Source organism: Sarcophilus harrisii, chromosome 3 (assembly GCF_902635505.1).
Source record: "Sarcophilus harrisii chromosome 3, mSarHar1.11, whole genome shotgun sequence".
Classification (NCBI taxonomy): Eukaryota; Metazoa; Chordata; class Mammalia; order Dasyuromorphia; family Dasyuridae; genus Sarcophilus; species Sarcophilus harrisii.
The window spans coordinates 535,648,720-535,667,537 of record NC_045428.1 but is presented as its reverse complement, the minus strand read 5'-3'; the positions used below and the strand labels follow the sequence as shown (position 1 = coordinate 535,667,537).

The following is an 18,818-nucleotide window of genomic DNA, read 5'->3' as shown; positions in this document are numbered from 1 at the left end:
TGGTAAATAGGAAATGTCATTATGGTTAGTAAGTTAATTTTACCTTTAGTTGTATTAAAAGGTTATGAAATTCCAATACATTTGTGTGAATTTAACCTACTGGCATAAGAAACGATCCATTAGAAAGCAAAGATGATGATAATTTACCTCCCAATGTGAAAATGAAGGGTTTCCATAAGTCTAGCAAGAGCTGAACTTAACAACTTGGTAGCAGAAATAATTAAAATCAGAAGGGATTAAAAGTATGCTTTCACCCAAAATTGTGTGTTTGTGTGTGTGTGTATTAGTTAAAGATGGTCTAGATATAAAGTATAGTTTTTGTCCAAGAATAATGTGATATAACTCTCAACCCATCACTGGAATAAGCTCATTTCTCTTTGTAGCCTTCACATTTTGAATTGTTTATCATTCAAGGTTAATTTCCACCCTCAGGAATATTTTTCTTCCAAGGGCATATAAGTTGTGAATCCACTGCCATGAATATCTTTGCTATTTAAGAATGGCACTCAGATTTTTTGTTGAAATGCTGGTATTATTAATAAAATTACTAATTACTCAGGAATAATGTGTCTCAACCTTTTTAAATGTCACAGTCTCTATAAAGTAGTAACTTCCTAGAGTTCATTTCTTTTCATCATAAGCTATCTTCCTGATAGACTGTGATGCCAATTTCAGTCATTAGTTAGACCTCTGAAGAGATCTCTTGGGTTAACATCAAATTCTACCAAACTCTCAAAGCTTCCTAGAATTCACTCATTCACTCCAGAAGTGCTATATGCCAAACACTGGGCTAAGCACTTTACAAATATGATCTCTTTTGATCCTAACAACCCACTATGGTAGGTATTATTTTATTGCTCTTATTTTACAATAGAAGAAATTGAGGTGAATAAAAGTTAAGTGATCTGTCCAGGATCATACAAGTAGTGAGTGTCTAAGGTCAGATTTGAACTCCAATCTTCTTGACTCTAAACCTAGAACCACTTAGTTGCTTCATTGAATACAGTTGACAATTTGATGGCAATTTAAATAAAGTTTAGCATCAACATTATTAGCACCATATAAAATGTTTGATGGAAAAAAATGTCTTTCAGACACTACCATTTTATCCTGGGTACTTAAGGATTTAGCCTATTTGAAAAAGATGCTACTGAGAGAAGAAAAATGTGTGAATATAATCCATAAGTGAATTCAGAAAGCAAAGGGTTTTGTTTGAGCCTCAGTGAAGATTATGGCTTATTTGAGTATGATAGGAAGGTTTAGAATAAGGACTATGTAAAATTAAAGTTCCAGTTTTTGATTGTATTAACAGGTTTGAAAATAAAAGTTGTAATTTAATTGCTGAGATAAAGAATCTCCTTTTCTATTGGTGTGAATAAATTTTAATGTCCAAATAGCACTTCTCCCTTTTGCCAAGGGACCTTGGCAGAATTACAGAATCCTAAATTTATAACTGAAAGGAACCTCAGAAGACATCAAGTTAACCACTCCCCTCCCCTTTAATTTTACAGATGGAGAAATTGAGACCCAGAGAAGTTAAATTACTTACCTGGGGTCATACATAACTAGTGTAAGATGTAAGATACAAACCCAAGAACATTAAAATTGTTGATGCTTTCCAGTAGTAATAATGTTGGTCAAAGACATATGTCATGGAAATATCATTTTCCCTGAAGATATCAACATAGCATATAATTTAGAAGATGGTTTCCTTTTCTAGGTGACTAACATCTAGGTGAGGAATCTTGCTTCCATGCTGGGGTCATAATGTATAAATGAGGTCATAATAATATAATAAATAAATAAACACATAATTAATAAATAAGGTATGAATAAAGGTCAGTAGAAGACCACATAATGTGGATGATTTCACCAGGGTAGAAATATATCTTCATATATTGGCAGTTGAAAGAAGAAAGCAGCCCTCATACACTGACTTTTCCCAGGATGCAATCACTAAATTTATTGTTGCCAAAATATAACTGCATCCAATTGGAGGACATTTACTACATGCTTTGGGACCTGGAAAATATCTGATGTGAACTTTAAAATTGTTGTTGTTGTTCACTCATTTAGTCATGTCCAATTCTTCCTCACCCTGAATGGAGTTTTCTTGACAAAGATATTGAATGGTTTGCCATTTCCTTCTACACTAGATCACCTTTTGTCTTCATTCTCCACTGTGAGTTGTCTTGGATTAATTTTATTACACAACATACTTCAGAAATCTTAAAGTTGAATAAATTTAGGGAAAAGAAATGGAAAATAATGCAATAAAGACAATAATTCAGGGCTTCTTCAAGATCCAAAGTATTTTGGAGAGCAGGGAAATTAATCTTGGTTACTGAGGTCAGGAAGTAGTAACAATCCCAAGAAGAAAGGAGCAAGAGAATTGCCTCTTACAAGAAGATGATGAAAATGAGTGTTTCTTGATTTTCCATGATGAAAGGGGATATGAAAGGTCTCTGTAATAGAAGGGAAGGGTGAATGCTATGAGGATGTCCTGCATCACAAGGAAGAGGGGAACACTTTTCCATCTGTGAATCTACACCTGAGATATGAATTAGGGTATGAGCTTCTGATCTTTCTATTAGAAAATAAGCTCCTTGAAGACAAGATGTCTTCCTTTTTGCTTATATCTGCATCTGCAGCACTTAGCACCTTGTCTGACATCTAGCAAATTTTTAATAAATGCTTATTGGTTTGACTAAAATACCTGGAAAATTGAAATAGCCCAATGAAAAGCAGCCTAGGAGAAAATGTTTTCATCTTTCTCCCTTATGTGATATCCTTACATCTTGTCTTTTGTTTCTGTTTCCCTCTATTATTCACTTTAAAATGCCTCTTTCTTCTCCCAGGCCCAGATAAATGAGTTCCTTTCCCTTCTCAATCTTTACTGATTTCTCAATAGATATATTCTTCATTTAACATGGTCCTGAGGGGAAAAAAATCAAATACAGAAGCATGTCTAAGCCAGACATTATTTATTTATTTGTTGGAAGTATTGACAATTTTTATTGCTTAATCCATTCTTCGCTCATCTAAATTTTACTACATACTTTTTTCAAACTTCTCCTCAAAATGAACCTAGCCGTCTTTTACTAATTATACTTATATTTAGAGGACTCTGAGATGCATCACAAATATTTTTCATGGTAATTTTTGGCTCATGTCTAAATTTTTATTGTTTATGAAAAGTCATCTCCTTCTTTTCTATTTATCTTCCACCATTATCTACAAGAAAGCTCAGTCATTATAATGGAATGGGAGTCATGAATTTTATGTACTGGAATAATTTTTTTCTTTGTGTTTACTCCCTCCTTCATAGGCCTTTTCTACAAATTTCTGTTTCTCTTTCTTTGCTTGAGTATTCACTGACACTTGGATCTCAATGTTCAACAATTCTTAGGCCAAGAAGTCTTTTTCCCCAAATAAGAGTTTGATCACTCCTTCTCTGATCTGCTTGGTTTTTACATAATAAACAATAGGGTTCATTGTGGGAGGCAGAAGCAAGTAAAAATTGGCCACAAGGATGTGAACGTGATAGGGAATAGTGTGTCCTCCAAAGCGATGGGTAAATAAAGTGAAGAAAGCAGGAACATAAGTAATAACTATAGCACAAATGTGAGATATCGGGCCTAAAGGCTTTGTGTCAATCTGCAGAGGAGGCCCAAATAAAGGAAAAGGGGGGTTTTTGCTTTTTCAAAAATTTTATTTAAAATTTTTTTTAAAAATTTAAAATTTTCCCCGGGAAAAAAATTTAAAAAAAAAATTTTATTTAAAAAAACCAAAATTTAATTTTTAAAAAAAATTTAAAAAAAAAATTTTTGGGAATTTTAAATTTTTTTTTAAAAATTTTAAAAAAAGGGGCCTTAAAGGCAAAAATTAAAAATTTTTTTAACCTTTTTTTTTTTGGGGTTTTTTCCCAAAAAAGGGAAAAGGGGGGGAAAGGGAACCGGGTTAGGGGGGGGAAAAAAAAAACCCCCGGGAAGGGGGGGGGAAAAAAAAGGGGTTCGGAAAAAAAAAGGGAAAAAAAAAAAACCCCCCTTTCAAAAAAGGGTTTGGAAGGGAAAAAAACCCCCTTTTTTAAAAAAGGGGTTTCCCCAAAAGGGGGCCCTGGCCCCTTTGGGGGAAAATTGGTTTAAAAAAAAGGGGAAATTTTTGGGAGGGGGTTTTTTTGGGGGGGAAAATTTAAAATTTCCCAAAAAAAACCGGGAAATTTGGTTTTTCCCAAAAAAACCGGGGGGGGGAAAACCCAAAAAGGAAAAAAAAAAATTTTTCCCCTTTTAAATAAAGGTTTATGGGGAAAAAAGGGGGAGGGGGTTTTTCCCCCAAAACCCCAAAAAGGATGGGTTTTTAACCCCAAAAAACCAAAAAGGGGGGGTTTTTTGGGAAAAACCCCCTTTTAATTTAAAACCAATTTTAAAAAAAAAAAAAATTTTTTAAAAAAAATTTTTTTAAAAATGTTTTAAAAACCCCTTTTAAATTTCCCCCTTTTTTCCCAAAAAAAAAAGTTTTTTTTTTAAAAATTTTTAAATTTTGGGGTTTTTTTTTAAATTTTTTTTTTTTAAATTTTTTTTTTTTTTTCCAAAAAAAATTTTTTTTTTAAAAAAAAAAAAAGGGTTTTTTTAAAAAAAAAATTTCCCTTTCCTTTAAAAATTTTCCCCTTAAAGGCAAAGGTTTTTAAAGGGGTTTTTTGGGGAAAAAGTTTTTAAAAATTTTCCCCAAAAAAAAATTTTTTTTTTTTTTTTTTTTTTTTTTTTTTTTAAAAAATTTTTTTCCCCCGGGGTTTTTTTAAAAAATTTAAAAAAAAAAAAAAAAATTTTTTAATTTAAAAATTTTTTTTTTTTTTAAAAAGAAAATTTTCCTTTAAAAAAAAAAAAAAATTTAAAAAAAAAAAAGGGAAAAAAAAAGGCCCCGGGGGTTTTAAAAAATTTTTTTTTGGGAAAAAATTTTTTTGGGTTTTGGGGTTTTTTTTTTTTTTTTTGGTTTTTTCCCCTTTCCTTTGTTTTAAAAAAAATTAAATTTTTTAAAAAAAATTTTTTTTTTTTCCCAATTTTGGTTTTTAAAAAAAATTTTTTAAAAAAAAATTTTTTTTTAAAAATTTTTTTTTAAAAAAAAAAAAAAATTTTTTTTTTTTAAAAAACCCCCAAAAAAACCCCGGGGCCTTTTTTTTCCCCGAAATTCCCCTTTTTTCCCTTTTTTTAAAAAAATTTTTTTAAAAGGTTTAAAAAATTTTTTTTTTTAATTTTAAACCCCCCAAAGGAAATTTTCCCCAAAATTTTTTCCCCTTTTTTTTAAAATTTTTTTTAAATTTTCCAATTTTCCCCCCCCCCCCCTTTTTTTTTAAAAAAAAATTTTAAAAAAAAAAAAATTTTTTTTTTGTTAAATTTTGGTTAAAAAAATTTGGGGTTTGGTTTAAAAAAATTTTTTTTTAAAAAGGGAAAATTAAAAATTTTTTTTTTTTAAAAAAAAGGGAAAAAAAAATTTTTTTTTTTTTGGGTTTTTAAAAATTTTTTTTATTTTTTTTTTCCCTTGGGGAAATTTTTTTTTTTTAAAAAATTTCTTTTTTTTTTTTTTTTTAAAAAATTTCAAAAAAAAAATTTTAAAATTTAAAAATTTTTTTCAAAATTTTTTTTAAAAAAAATTTTTTTTTAAAAATTTTTAAAAAAAATTTTTTTTTTTTTTTTTAAATTTTTAAAAAAAAAAAAAGTAAAAATTAAATTAAAAAAAAAAAAAAAATTTTTTTTTTAAAAAAATTTGGGGGAAAGGTTTTTTAAAAAATTTTAATTTAAATAAGGAAAAAAATTTTAAAATTAAAAATTTAAAATTTTTTTAAAAAATTTAAAAAAAAATTAAAAAAAAAAAAAACCCTTTTTTTGGGGAAAAAAACATGGAAAAATTTTAAAAAAATTTAAAAATTTTTTTGGAAAATTTAAAAATTTTTTTAAACCAAAAGGGGGAAAGGGAAAAATTTTTTTTAAATTTTTTTTCCCTTTTTTTTTAAAAATTTAAAAATTTTTTAAAAAGGGAATTTATTTTTTTTTTTTTTTTTTTTTTTTTTTTTTTTTTTTTTCTTTTTTTTTTAAAGGTTTTTTTTAAAAAAATTTAAAAAATTTAATTTTTTTTGTTTTTTTTTAAAAATTCCTTTTTTAAAATATTAAAAGGGGAAAAATAAAAAAAAATGAAAAAAAAAATTTTAAAAAAAAAAAAAAAAATTTTTGGAAAAAAAAATTTTTTAAAAAAAAAACCCTTTCCCCCCTTTTTTTAAATTTTTTTTAAAAAAAAATTTTTCCCCAAAAATTAAAATTTAATTTTTTTTAATTAATAAAAGGGGAAAATTTAAAAAGGGGAAAAAAAAAAAAAAAAAAAAAAAAATTTGGGGGGAAAAAAAATTTTAAAATTAAAATTTAAAATTTTTTTAAAAAAAATTTATTAAAAAGGGATTTAAAAAAATTTTCTTTTTTAAAAAAAAAAAATTTTTTTTTTTTGGGGGGGGTTAAAATTTTTTTTTTTGGGGGTTTTTAATTTTTAAAAAAAATTTAAGGGGTTTGGTTTGAATTTTTCCCTTTTTTGGGGGGAAAAAAATTTTTTTTTTTTTAAAAATTTTTTTTTTTTTTCCTTTTTTTTTTTTTTTCCAAAATTTTTTTTTTTTTTTTTTTTTTTTTTTTTTTTTTTTCCCCAAAAATTTTTTTAAAAAAAAAACCCCAAAACCCTTAAAAAAATTTTTTTTTTTTTTTTTTTTCCCTTTTTTTTTTTTTAATTTTTTTTTAAAAAAAAAGGTTAAATTTTAAAAATTTTTAAAATTTTTAAAAAATTTTTTTTCCCCCCAAATTTCCCTGGAAAAAAAAAAAAAAAAAAAAAAAAAAAAAAAAAAATTTTTTTTAAAAAAGGAAAAGAAATTTTAAAAGGTTGAAAAAAGGAAAAATTTAAAAAAAAAAAAAAAGGGGTTTTTTTGGGGCAAAAAATTTGGGGAAAAAAAAATTTTAAATTTTAAAAAAAAAGGGGGGGGGTTAAATTTTAAAAAAGGGGAAAAAAAGGAACCCAAAAAAAAAAAAAATATTTTTTAAATTTTTTTAAAAGGGGTTTTTTAAAAAAATTTTTTTTTTTTTTAAAAAATTTTTCCGGAAAGGAAAAATTTTTAAAAAATTTTTAATTTTTTTTTTTTTTTTTTAAAAAAAGGAATTTTTTTAAAAAAAAATTTTTTTTTAAAAAGGAATTTTAAAAAATTTTTAAAAAAAAAGGGAAAAAAAATTTAAAAAAATTTTTTCCTTTTCTTTTTTAAAAAAAAAAGGGAAAAAAAAAAAAACCTTTTTAATTTCCTAAAATTAATTTAAATTCCAAATTTTTACCCCCTTTTTTTTTTAGGAATTCCTTAAAAAAAAAAAAAATTTTTTTTTTTAAAATTTTTTAAATTTTTTTTTAAAAGGCCCCCCTTTTTTTTCCCCTTTTTTTCCCTTTTTTTAAATTTTTTTAAAGGCCCGGGTTTAAATTAAAAAAAAATTTTTTCCCAAATTTTTTTTTTTTTTTTAAAAAATTTTTTTTTTCCCTTTTATGGAGACACACTACCACATTCTCGACAGAGATGTGGTAGACCATAATGAGATGAACCATCAACATATAGCCAATGTGTTGGTGTGGTTGCTTTTATTTCTTTATTTGTATTTTTTTGTCACAAGAGAGTATTTGAGAGAAGGGATGGTACATTTATTTCTGGATTCAGTGGAGTTGGAAACTTAAACTGTTTTCAATTCTGAATAAGTGTTTTCTAACAAATATTGGGATTTATTCCATGTTTAATTATGGTTGACCACAGCTATGTGTGTATTCAAGTAGTATGAGAATGTGATTTGTTTTTCTTTATGTAATTTCATCTTTTTATAACTTAAAAAATATAACCCAATTGTTAAATGGATTCGTGTGAAAAGTATGTGGAGAGCAGGAGAAGAAGAAGAAGAAGAAGAGGAGGAGGAGGAGGAGGAGGAGGAGGAGCAGGAGGAAGAGGAAGGGAAGGAAGGAAGGAGACAAAGAAAAAGAGAAAAAGGAAGAAAAGAAAGGAAAAAGAAGAGAACAATGTGAATATTCAGAAAAAACCTTGACTAATTTATGTGAGAATGGATAAATATATAAAATACAGAGTCAAAGGCAGGAAATGGGATATTACTCTAAAAGGCTGACAAATACCTCTAGAGAACAGAGTCAGGAATACTTGGGATTAAAGATAAAATAAGGCTAAATTTGGAAGTAAAGGAGGGATACAATAACAAGAACCATTAGCTCTGCTTGAGGTAATAGGAAATCAGAAAATAAATAGGGAGACTGTTCAAGATAGAATTAACCCAGACATTTTTCTTTTTTTTAATCTCTTCTCTAAAGAATGATCATCATCAGAAAAATTGAATAAAAATGAGTAACAGAGAGTTGAAATCCAGAAATGAAAAAAATGATAACGTTCCTAACTGCCTTCCACATTTTTGTCATCAATTCTCAATTAATTTTTCTTTCAGATTACTGAAAAAGACTGTCAAATATTCACTAATCTTCTTTCACTGGTTTCATTGATGTGATTTCAAACATCTTTAAAAGATTGTATAAAATGAAAAGAATTTGCTAGGTTAGAAAAAAAACAAAAATTTTAAAAAACTAATGGTATATTTTTTCCCCAAAATAACGGGGAAGAAAATGGATTTCATAATGTTTTGTATCATGTTCATGCATCCTTTGCCTAAGCACTAGGTTTTCATTTGCTGAAGCATTCTAGAATATATTGTTAAAGGGATGCTTTGGAACATTTCAGAAAAGGAAATAATCAACAAGTATTGATGTGGGAAAGATTCCAATCTTTGATTCCCAACCCCCCTAGCTAATGTAAATTACCCTTTGACTCACAAATCCTGGTCCCTTTGAATTCCAATAGAAGATCCAGACTTGTCCCAGCCCCACCCGGATCTGAGCCAACTTTGGGGCTATACCCCAAAGCCCCTAGAGCTAAGTCTCCGACTTAAAAGGGCTGCGCTGGGAACCCCTCTTTGCAGAGATTCCAAACGTGGCAGCCATGTGAGGATCCTCTGTCCACTGGACCCTTTGTCCAGTGCCCCCCTTATCTCTACCTTCACCTATCTCCTACTTCTAAACTCAGTAATAAACGTCTTTTATTAATCTAGCTCTCCAGGCCAGTAAATGCTTTTATTGGGAATCCCGCACCACTACTAGACCTCATTTACTGCCATATCCTTGCGCTGAATACAAGGGGTTGGAGGGGAACTCCATTTGACTCCCTCTACCCCAAACCTGCCACTAGACCTAACTAAACCCTAATTTCATTTAGGTACCCCAAATCTAGACCTCAACATTCGATCTACACCTCAACAGTATAACAAGGCTTCATCAAGAAATCCTGTTGTACTATTCTCTTTTCCCTTTTTCATGGGATTATTGGAATTAGTGATCAGAAGTATTACACAAGGTAAATCCCAATTTGAATGTTTGACAAAGTTTTATATTTTTCAACATTTCTTTTTATTCTTTAGTCCCTTTTCCTAACAGACAACCTGGCAAGATGTAAGTTAGATGATTGTTTATGTTGCTGGATTGCAGACTTGAATGTGTGTAAGTAAAGAGTAGTTATTAATGGCTTTCTGTCACCCAAAACAAGTAAAGTCCAAAAAAACCAATTCTTGGTCCAGTGACATTTTGGTCTTCTATCACAGAATTAAATGAAGTGAGAAAATTTTATCAACTTGATTATCATAAAACTAGAAGAGATATACTATTCTCTTAAATGACAGTCATCATGCAAATAAGTTTCAATCAGGGGTCCTCAAACTATGGCCTGCAGGCCAGATGCAGCAGCTGAGGATGATTATCCCCTCACCCAGGGTTATGAAGTTTCTTTATTTAAAGGCCCACAAAACAAAGGTTTTGTTTTTACTATAGTCAGGCCCTCCAACAGTCTGAGGGGCAGTGAACTGTCCCATATTTAAAAAGTTTGAGGATCCCTGAAACAGACTGAACCTAAAGAATTCAAACATGAGAGCATTTTAAAGCCTTATGATGGCTTTATTTGGATAATGATGAATTATTTTCTTAATGAAATTTAATACCCTTCCACTCATCAAAAATAATGTTTATCATTTGAAAAGGTAAATCCAGTTATTATGAACTCAGGCTGCATTAACAAAAACATGAGGTCATAGATTTAGAACTAAAACAAAGATTGTTTTGTCTCATCTCCTCACCTTAGAGGTGAGAAAATTTCAACCCATAGTGTTTAAGTGAAGTGGCCAAGGTTATTCAGATACAGTAATCAGAGGAAGATTTCACAATCTATGGTTCTCTGGTTTCAGAGCTTCCACTATAGTGCACAGTCTTTGCACAGTAACTGTAACCTTTAAATTGCTGGAATGTAATCCTTCAAAGTTTGATAATTTGAACACACTGAGTACAATTAGATACTGTCTTGTAAATGTCTAAGTTGCAGTGATTTTCAGATTTCTGATGTCATATTTTAACCCCCACTAACTTTTAATTTCTATGAATTGGAGAAGCAAAATAAACTAGTCTCAGAGACAGAACAAACGTCAGGAATATTTTTTATAGTCCTGAATATAGCTGAATAAGAATCTCATTCTCAACAAGAAGTCGGTCATTCTTTATTTGTTATTATTCAGTCTTGGCTATCTCTTCACGATGCCAATTTGGGGTTTTCTTGGCAAAGGTATTTGAGTAGTTTGCCATTTTCTTCTCCAGTTCATTTTACAGATGAGGTAACTGAGGCAAACAAGATTAAGTTACTTGTCCTAGGTCACACAGCTAGTAAGTGTCTGAGGTCAGATTATAACTCCTGACTCCATGCCCAGTCCTCTATCTACCAGGCCACCTAGCTACCCAGCCATTCTTTGTTGGAAGACCTCAAATGAATAAGAACTACTCCCTGGATGGTTATTCATTACTTTTTGGGAAAGTTCTAATTATTATGAAGTTTCTATTATTTGAAGTCCAAGACTATCTTCCTGCAACTTCAGTCCAATTGTTCTAACTTCTAAAGCCAGATACAAGAATTCTATTTGCTCTTTAACATGTAAGTCATATAAGTACTTATAGATAGTACTTACCCCAAAGCCAGCAAAGAGAATATCTCTGTACATGATTGAAAAAGTTTCCAATCAAAATCTTTGAGAGCCTCTTACCTGTCGAGCTCAGACTGGGGCCATTACTACATACTCTTGCTTAAACTCTCTGAGGATTATTCTTACAGAATGGTCCCAGATGCATGTAGTCATAGGACTAGATGTCTCAGAGGATTTTAGAGTCCTGGAACTTCAGGGCTACTGAGATTTAATCTATATTTAGAATATAACTAGGTAAAAATTTAAAAACTATAACCTTTTTCTCCTGAATTGAGCATGTACAATTTGAACCTCGTATGATGAGAAAACCTAGATGATAGTAACATTTCACTTTCAGCAGCCTATCTAATTCAACATATACCAGCATAAGAATCACCTCTACAATATACCAGACAAATGATCACCTAGTCTTTGCTTAGAAATCCCTTATCAGAGATCATATGATATTTCTCGAAGTAACCATTCTATTTTCAGATGTCTCTAAAAGTTACCCAAAATGTAGCTAAGTGGCATAATAGATAGAATACTGTCCTAGTTAAGATGACAAAGTTCAAATTTGATGTCAGGTAGTAGCTCTATGACATTGGACTATTTGCTTAAGCTCTATTTACCTCAATTTCCTCAGCTGCAGAATGGGAGATAATAGAATCTACCTTCAAAGGTTTTTGTGAGAATTAAATGAGGCATTTGTAAAGCACTTTCCTTAGTGCCTGGTACAGAATAGTTGCAGAATAAATCATTGTTTTCTTTGCTTCCTTCTGCTATGGTTCACTTTGTATGAAGTCCAAATTTTTCCTCATTACAACTTCCATCCAGTCTTTCTAATTCTGCTCTCTAAAGGTCATACTCTTCTTTTGTGTTATAGTCAATCGAATACTTGAAGACAACTATTGTCCCTGCTCTCAACTTGTCTTATTTTCTCCAATGTAACTCCCAATTCCTTCAGTTAATATTCATACAACATGAAAAGCCTTCCCCATGTTGGCGACTTTTCACAATATGCTTTGCTTTGCACTAGAAGTTATCCAGTTTATAAAAGTCTTTTTGAAAATCTGTGCACCGAAACTGTAGAAAATTCCCATCTATTACAAGCGTAGTCCTGAAAACTTAATTTTTCTTAATGCTGTTTGATGGCATTAGCTTTTAGAGAAGTGATCCTCAAACTTTTGTTCTCATTATCTTTATCCTATTAAAAATGATTGCAGATCTGTCCAAAGAATTTTTGTTTATGTGGTTTATAGTTGTAGATATTGATCACATTAAAAATAAAAAGTAATTATAAATTTGAGACTCTTTGAAAGGATTTCAGAGATTCCTAGGATGCTCTGGACCAAACTTTGAGAACCACTGTTTAGAGCTTCCATATGACAATGTTGAATTCATATTGAGTATGAATCCACACAAAAATCCCAGTTTTTTTCAGGTCAACTACTACATAGTTGTTTCCATTCCCTATCTTTTTGTTTATTTTCACAATTTATTAACTTATATTTAAGAACTTATATTTTTAACTTTGAAACTTATGAGTCTGCAAACTCATTAAAGAGAATATTTGCCCCAGTATTGATGATGATAGTTGGCATGTGGTATGTTATCAAAGGATCTCTCTCTCTCTCTCTCTCTTTCTGTGTGTGTGTGTGTGTGTGTGTGTGCGTGTCTCTCTTTCATTTGTGTGCAACTATTAGTGGCTTCATTTGGGGAGGGTTTCTTGGTAAATATATTGAAGTGTTTTCCTATTTCTTTGTCCAGCTCATTTTACATCTGAGGAACTTAGGCAAACAGAGTTAAGTAGTAAGTGTCTAAGGGATGAATTTGAACTTAAGAAGATGAATTTTCCTGACTTCAGACATTGCACTCTATTCATGGTGTCACCTAGCTGCATATATATGTGAGAGAGAATCCTGGAAGATCACTTTCCAGCTGTGTGTAATGCCTTGATAGAGGGCATGCATTTCGAAATAAGGAAGAATTCCATTATTGGTTATACAGCTTGAAGAAGTGCCATTTTAATGGAGAGAGAGCTATTTGTATCTCTCTCTTTCCAACAATACATTATGTCAAGATTTCTTTGACCAACTTCCTGAGAGAGGTGATAAGCATAAGGAAAATTGTATTTATTTTCCATTACTGCTCTCATGATGGTCATAAGCAAATTATTTAATGCATATGTCCATAAGTATTTAGTATGTTACTATTATATTCTAGATTGTGGGACTACAAAGGAAAGTAAAATTTAGTTCTTATCTTCAAGGAGCTTCTATTCTAATAGTGGGGATAAGATACAAATAAATATGTACAAACCAGATATAGAGTGAATAAATAGGAAATAATCAAACAAGAAGGCACTTGAATTTAGAACAATTGGAAAAGCCTTGGTGTAAAAGCTGGGATTTTAATTGACATTTGAAGGAGGTAAGGATGAGGAGAGGGATCATTCTATGCATAAAGGAGAGCAGAGGGACAGAAAAGAATTTAGTATCACTGAATTAAAGAATATGTAAGGGAGTATAAGATGGAAAAAGACTGGAATTTGGAACACAAGGTTTTTCAAGGGCTAATGCTGAAGAATTGTGCACACATATGTTTTGAAAAATAAACAGCTTTAATATTTTTTTTTTGCTCTTTAGACTTTGCATACTACTATTCAAGGAAATCCCATCTTTCCAGTCATCTAAATTCACATGTGTTACTCTTAGCTCCCAAAATTCCCTCACTCTTCATACTACTGTTCAAGGAAATCCCATCTTTCCAGTCATCTAAATTCACATTAGTGTTACTCTTAGCTCCCAAAATTCCCTCACTCTTCCAATCTAGTCTGTTGCCAAATCAGTTCTAGCATGTCTCAATCTTCTGGTTTCTTTCTTTACACAGACTCTTCTCCCCAGCTTCAGGACCTCGTTTCTTCTCACCTACTCAATCAAAAACACCTCTTCAGTGGTGTTCTTGCCTCAGGTCTCTTCTTTCTACTCTCTATTCTTTCTACACACAAGCCATAGATATGTGTGACCATGTCACTCTTCTCACAATGTTCTGGATATTAGGATCAAATAGTCCATCTTTGTCTTATTCTTTAAATATTTTATTTTGCATAAGGTTGTAATGTAGATATAATTTCAAGTACAGTATGGCATTTGTAAATATGTATTTTTATATATTTATATACATATATAAATATTTTAAACACAAACACATACATATACATATTATATATATATATATATATATATTTAAACACAAACACACATACACACACACACACGCACACACACACACATATATATATATGATCTATCTCTATTTTTTTCTCACTGGTGAATAAATATGTGAAAGTAAACAAAACAAAACAAAACAAAAGGACTTGGAATTCATTGGTTAAGACCTGAGAAAGAAAATCATCTGGTGGCTCCTCAGCTCAATTCAGTTTCACTCAATATGAAGTTTGTAAACCATTAGCATCAATGCACAGCAATTCCTCCTTTGACACACTTGTCCTTTTACATGACGTCTTTATTCAATATCTCTTTGTCAGTGTTAAAAGGATGGAAAGTACTTGGATTCAAGAATGTTGTTGTTTAGTCATTTCTGACCCCTTAATTTTTTTTTGCAAATATCTTGGAGTGATTTGCCATTTCCTTCTTCTATTCATTTTATAGGTGAGGAATCTGAGACTAACAGAGTTACGTGATTGCCCAGTGTCATATGATTAGAAAGTGTCTGAGGTCATATTTGAAAGAAGTTGGTGAGACTTTTTGACTACAGGCTTGTCACTCTATCACATACCCAGCTTAGCTGCCCATAAATAAATGGTGTACAAAATTCTTTGGCTTAAAATATTCATCATAACCCAAATGGGATCTTTTCATTCATCTAAGGCATTCTTAGGTGTTTTCTGTAAGTTATGATCTGTGAGAAAATTCTTTAGGCCATCAGAATTTCCATGCTGTATTCTGACATGTCAAAAATGAATCCAAAAAGTTAGAAAACACCCTAAAGAAATAGTAAACATCTGAAGGATATTAAAAAAACTTGCTCTCATAATAAAAACAAAATGAAACAACACACAAACACACACACACACACAAACAAAAAGCACCAATCATACCTGTACTTAATTTGAGAAAGTGTAGAATATACACACTGGACAACAGGGAGCTTGGCTGTTTTGAGCTCATTTGCTCTTTTTGCCTGGCAGAATCAACTTCTGGAAGCCCAGCCTAAGGTCTTGGGTCCTAAATGCATATACTATAGGGTTGAGAGCTGGGGGAATGATGTTGTGCAACACATTGAAGAGCACAGGGATCAGGGGATACTTTTTCTCTGCCAGGTGGGTGACAAAAAGTACAACAATCACTGTATAGAAGAAAAGAATGAGAATGAGATGGGAGCTACAGGTACTCAGGGCTTTAGATGCAGCTTCTACAGAATTCAACTTCAGTACAGATGAGACAATCAAAGCATAGGAAAGGATGATCAGGATTAAGTCTCCCCCCATTATCAGAGAGGCCACAATCATCTGACAAATGCTGTTGAGTTTCCTGTCATCACAGGACAGGCTGGTGACTCCCAAGTTGGAGCACAAGCAGTGGTCTATTTCATTTGAGGAGCAGTAGTCTCTCTGTGCAGCCAGCACAGGCACTGGGATCACAAGCAGTCCATTTCTGAGTACCATAAATATTGTGGCTTTGAAGACAGAAGAGTCTGTGACAATGGTGGGATAGCGGAGGGGATGGCAAATAGCCACATATCTATCAAAAGCCATGCAGAGGAAGATTCCTGACTCCATGCTTACAAAGCAATGTATGGCATAGATCTGAGCAAAGCACTCAGGGAGGCTGATGGCTTTGGCATCAAACCAGAAGATGGTCAATATCTTGGGCATGATGGTGGTAGCCAAGCCTATGTCCACTATAGACAGAACACTTAGGAATTGATACATGGGCTGATGTAATTTGAGTTCCTTCCAGATGGTGATAAAGATGAGCAGATTGGCGCTGATGGAGGAGAGGTAGAGTACTGCCAGAGGTAGAGATAGCCAATGCTGCCAACTATGGATTCCAGGGAGTCCCATAAGGATGAATTCTTTGACCTGGAAGTGAGAGCCATTGAAGAGCCTTGTAGCTGGAGTCGTCATTCTCTAAGAAGAAAAATTCTCTCATTATTCTACTATATGCTCTCTACTATTCAATAGTGTTTTTAGTTGCCTGTTTGCATGTGGTATACTATTTCAAAATATACACATGGTACTCTAACAATAGAAGCTTTGTCCCTTATAAGGAGGATTCCAAAATTGAGCCTATAAGGATCTAGGATCCATTAATTGCTTAGGTTCTGAGTTCACACACAGCACTTGCTAATTGAAGATAGTATTAATGAAGGACTTTATTGGGGGTGAAATTGTTTTTTTTTATCTAGTGCTATTGATCATGATCATTCTTTCTATATATTTTTTCTGACGACTACAGGTAATTGCTATCAAAATCTAATACATGAAAATTCCCAGAGGACATATCCAATTAAAAATAGCATACACATTAATGCACAAGGAAAACCTTCATAAAACATGTGCCCCTAAAAGCCCCATCATTCTCACATAAAGACCTTTATCTAAGGTTATTCTCACTCTCTTTTAAGATAATTTCTTCTCAAATATTGATGTGCTGGATTTGCTTTTAAAATAGAAGCCACAAGCCAAAGTCTCTTTCTGATCAAGCTTTGAATTGTATTTACCATAGTTTTGGAATAGGACTGGCACACTCCTTAGGGCTTAAGGCAATAGTTGCTCCTTGCTCATCTCTATAGCACAATCCTACCTCTAGCAGAAGAAGAATAACTATCAGGCCAGGACCAAACTATCTTTCCTTCATTTCCTTATGATGTACACACTCACTCATAGATATTTCCTGAATGAATGGAAAATACTGCTATCATCAGCCTGGTTAGAACCTGAAATCATCTCCCTTGCTCTTGAATATAGGATAAAGGATGTTAACCCTCCTCCCCACACCTCCAATACAAACGTGGATTTGTATCAGCGTCACCTTTGTTTTCAATGGACTTTCTCCCTTTCATTGGTGCACTGTAGTAGTATATCACAGGGCCTAGAGTGGTCTTTCATAATTGAAGAACTCTAGATTTCTAATTTCCACATGGAACTTATCTGTGTATTTGTTGAACTATTCCTTTCCCAAACAATTGGAGCAATAGCTCCTTGATAAAGTAAATAGGGCCTTAGTTTATTATCTTGGTTATGCATCAGAGAACTAAGTATATATAGTGAATTAAAGCTCTGGATTTTGAGTCAGGAAGACTGTTCAAATCCTTCCTCATATGCTTACTACTTGAGTCATCACAAGCCAGTCACTTAAATGCTGTTACCCTTGGTTTTCTCTTCCGTAAACTGAAGGTGATAATGACAGAATCTACTTCTCAGAGTGGCAGAAAGGAATAAATGGGATAAAATATATAAAATATTATATAATATTTTAAGGTAGCTATTATGCTCATTATATTCTCTCAACCTAAAACCAGTTAAGACATGGTAGAAACAATATAACTGTTTGCTAAATTGAATTAAATTAGTGATAACTTTATGTAATGTATGCTTAGTGTTATACTCAATATATAATAAAAGCCATTTCATGTGAAAGGAAAGTATTCTTGTCAATTGTATCTTCAATAAGTCAGTCACATAGTATGGAAAGTAGGAAAAAATGAATGTAATCTTAATTTTCAATAATTAAAATACGATGGAGGGAATAATCTTGCTGGCCTTAACTATGTTTTTGCCGATCTGGAGTTCTAAGCCGCATTCTGGGGATGGTATTTTAGATGAGGCAGTGGAGTATAGATATCAATAAAAGATGAAAATTATCAAATGTATAAATTCTCTTTCATTTCTTATTATTTTATTTTTCTTTTATATAGCCTTTTCATCATAGCCCCAAATGGAAACTAAAAAGTAGTCCTCTGAATTAAGGTGGATAGCTTAAAAAATATTGTTCATGTATATAAAAGAATAATATTGCTATATTAAGAAATAATAAAATAGACTGTTTCAGAAATAATTGAGAACTCTATGAACTCTTGCAGGATGAAGTGAGTAGGACAAATGATGACATTACAGAGAAAAAGAACTTTGGCTGTTTGACTGTTTTGTATCTGGTTGACACACTAATAAACCTTGAGTCTAGAAGACTAACTCTAACACAATAGAAATCTAGAAATCTACTTGCAGACAAGCAATGGATTTCAAATCCAAAATAATTCTTATAAGCTTGAACTGAGAAATTTGAATATTTACTGAGGGTTTTATATTTTTAGTGTTGTTCTATGGGAGAAATAATGTCCTTCTAAAGATCAAACAACTAATTAAAAACAATTCCAAGATTCTATAATTCTACAATTGCATAATGCTTCGGGCATGGACATGTTGCCTGAATTCAGATAAGTATCTCTGATTTCTCTAGGAATTTTCCTTTTGTATGTGGAAGCTTTATATCCTAGGAAATAGGATAAAAATTCCTTGTTCTGATCTAGTTAAAACAATCCTCCCCCAGGCTTAAAGAATATCTTGTGATCATTTCAGTTATTTGCTAGGAAATGACTATTGTTTGACCCACAGAGAATTCTTTTTTAAAATCTCAATAGTATTTTATTTTCCCAAATACACAGAGAGATCATTTTCAACAT

General features: G+C 31.4%; 1 pseudogene; it reads right to left on the bottom strand.

Annotated features, from left to right (window-relative positions):
- Positions 1-15,237: 15,237 nt before the first annotated feature.
- On the bottom strand, positions 15,238-16,411 carry LOC100927419 (annotated as a pseudogene).
- Positions 16,412-18,818: the final 2,407 nt, after the last annotated feature.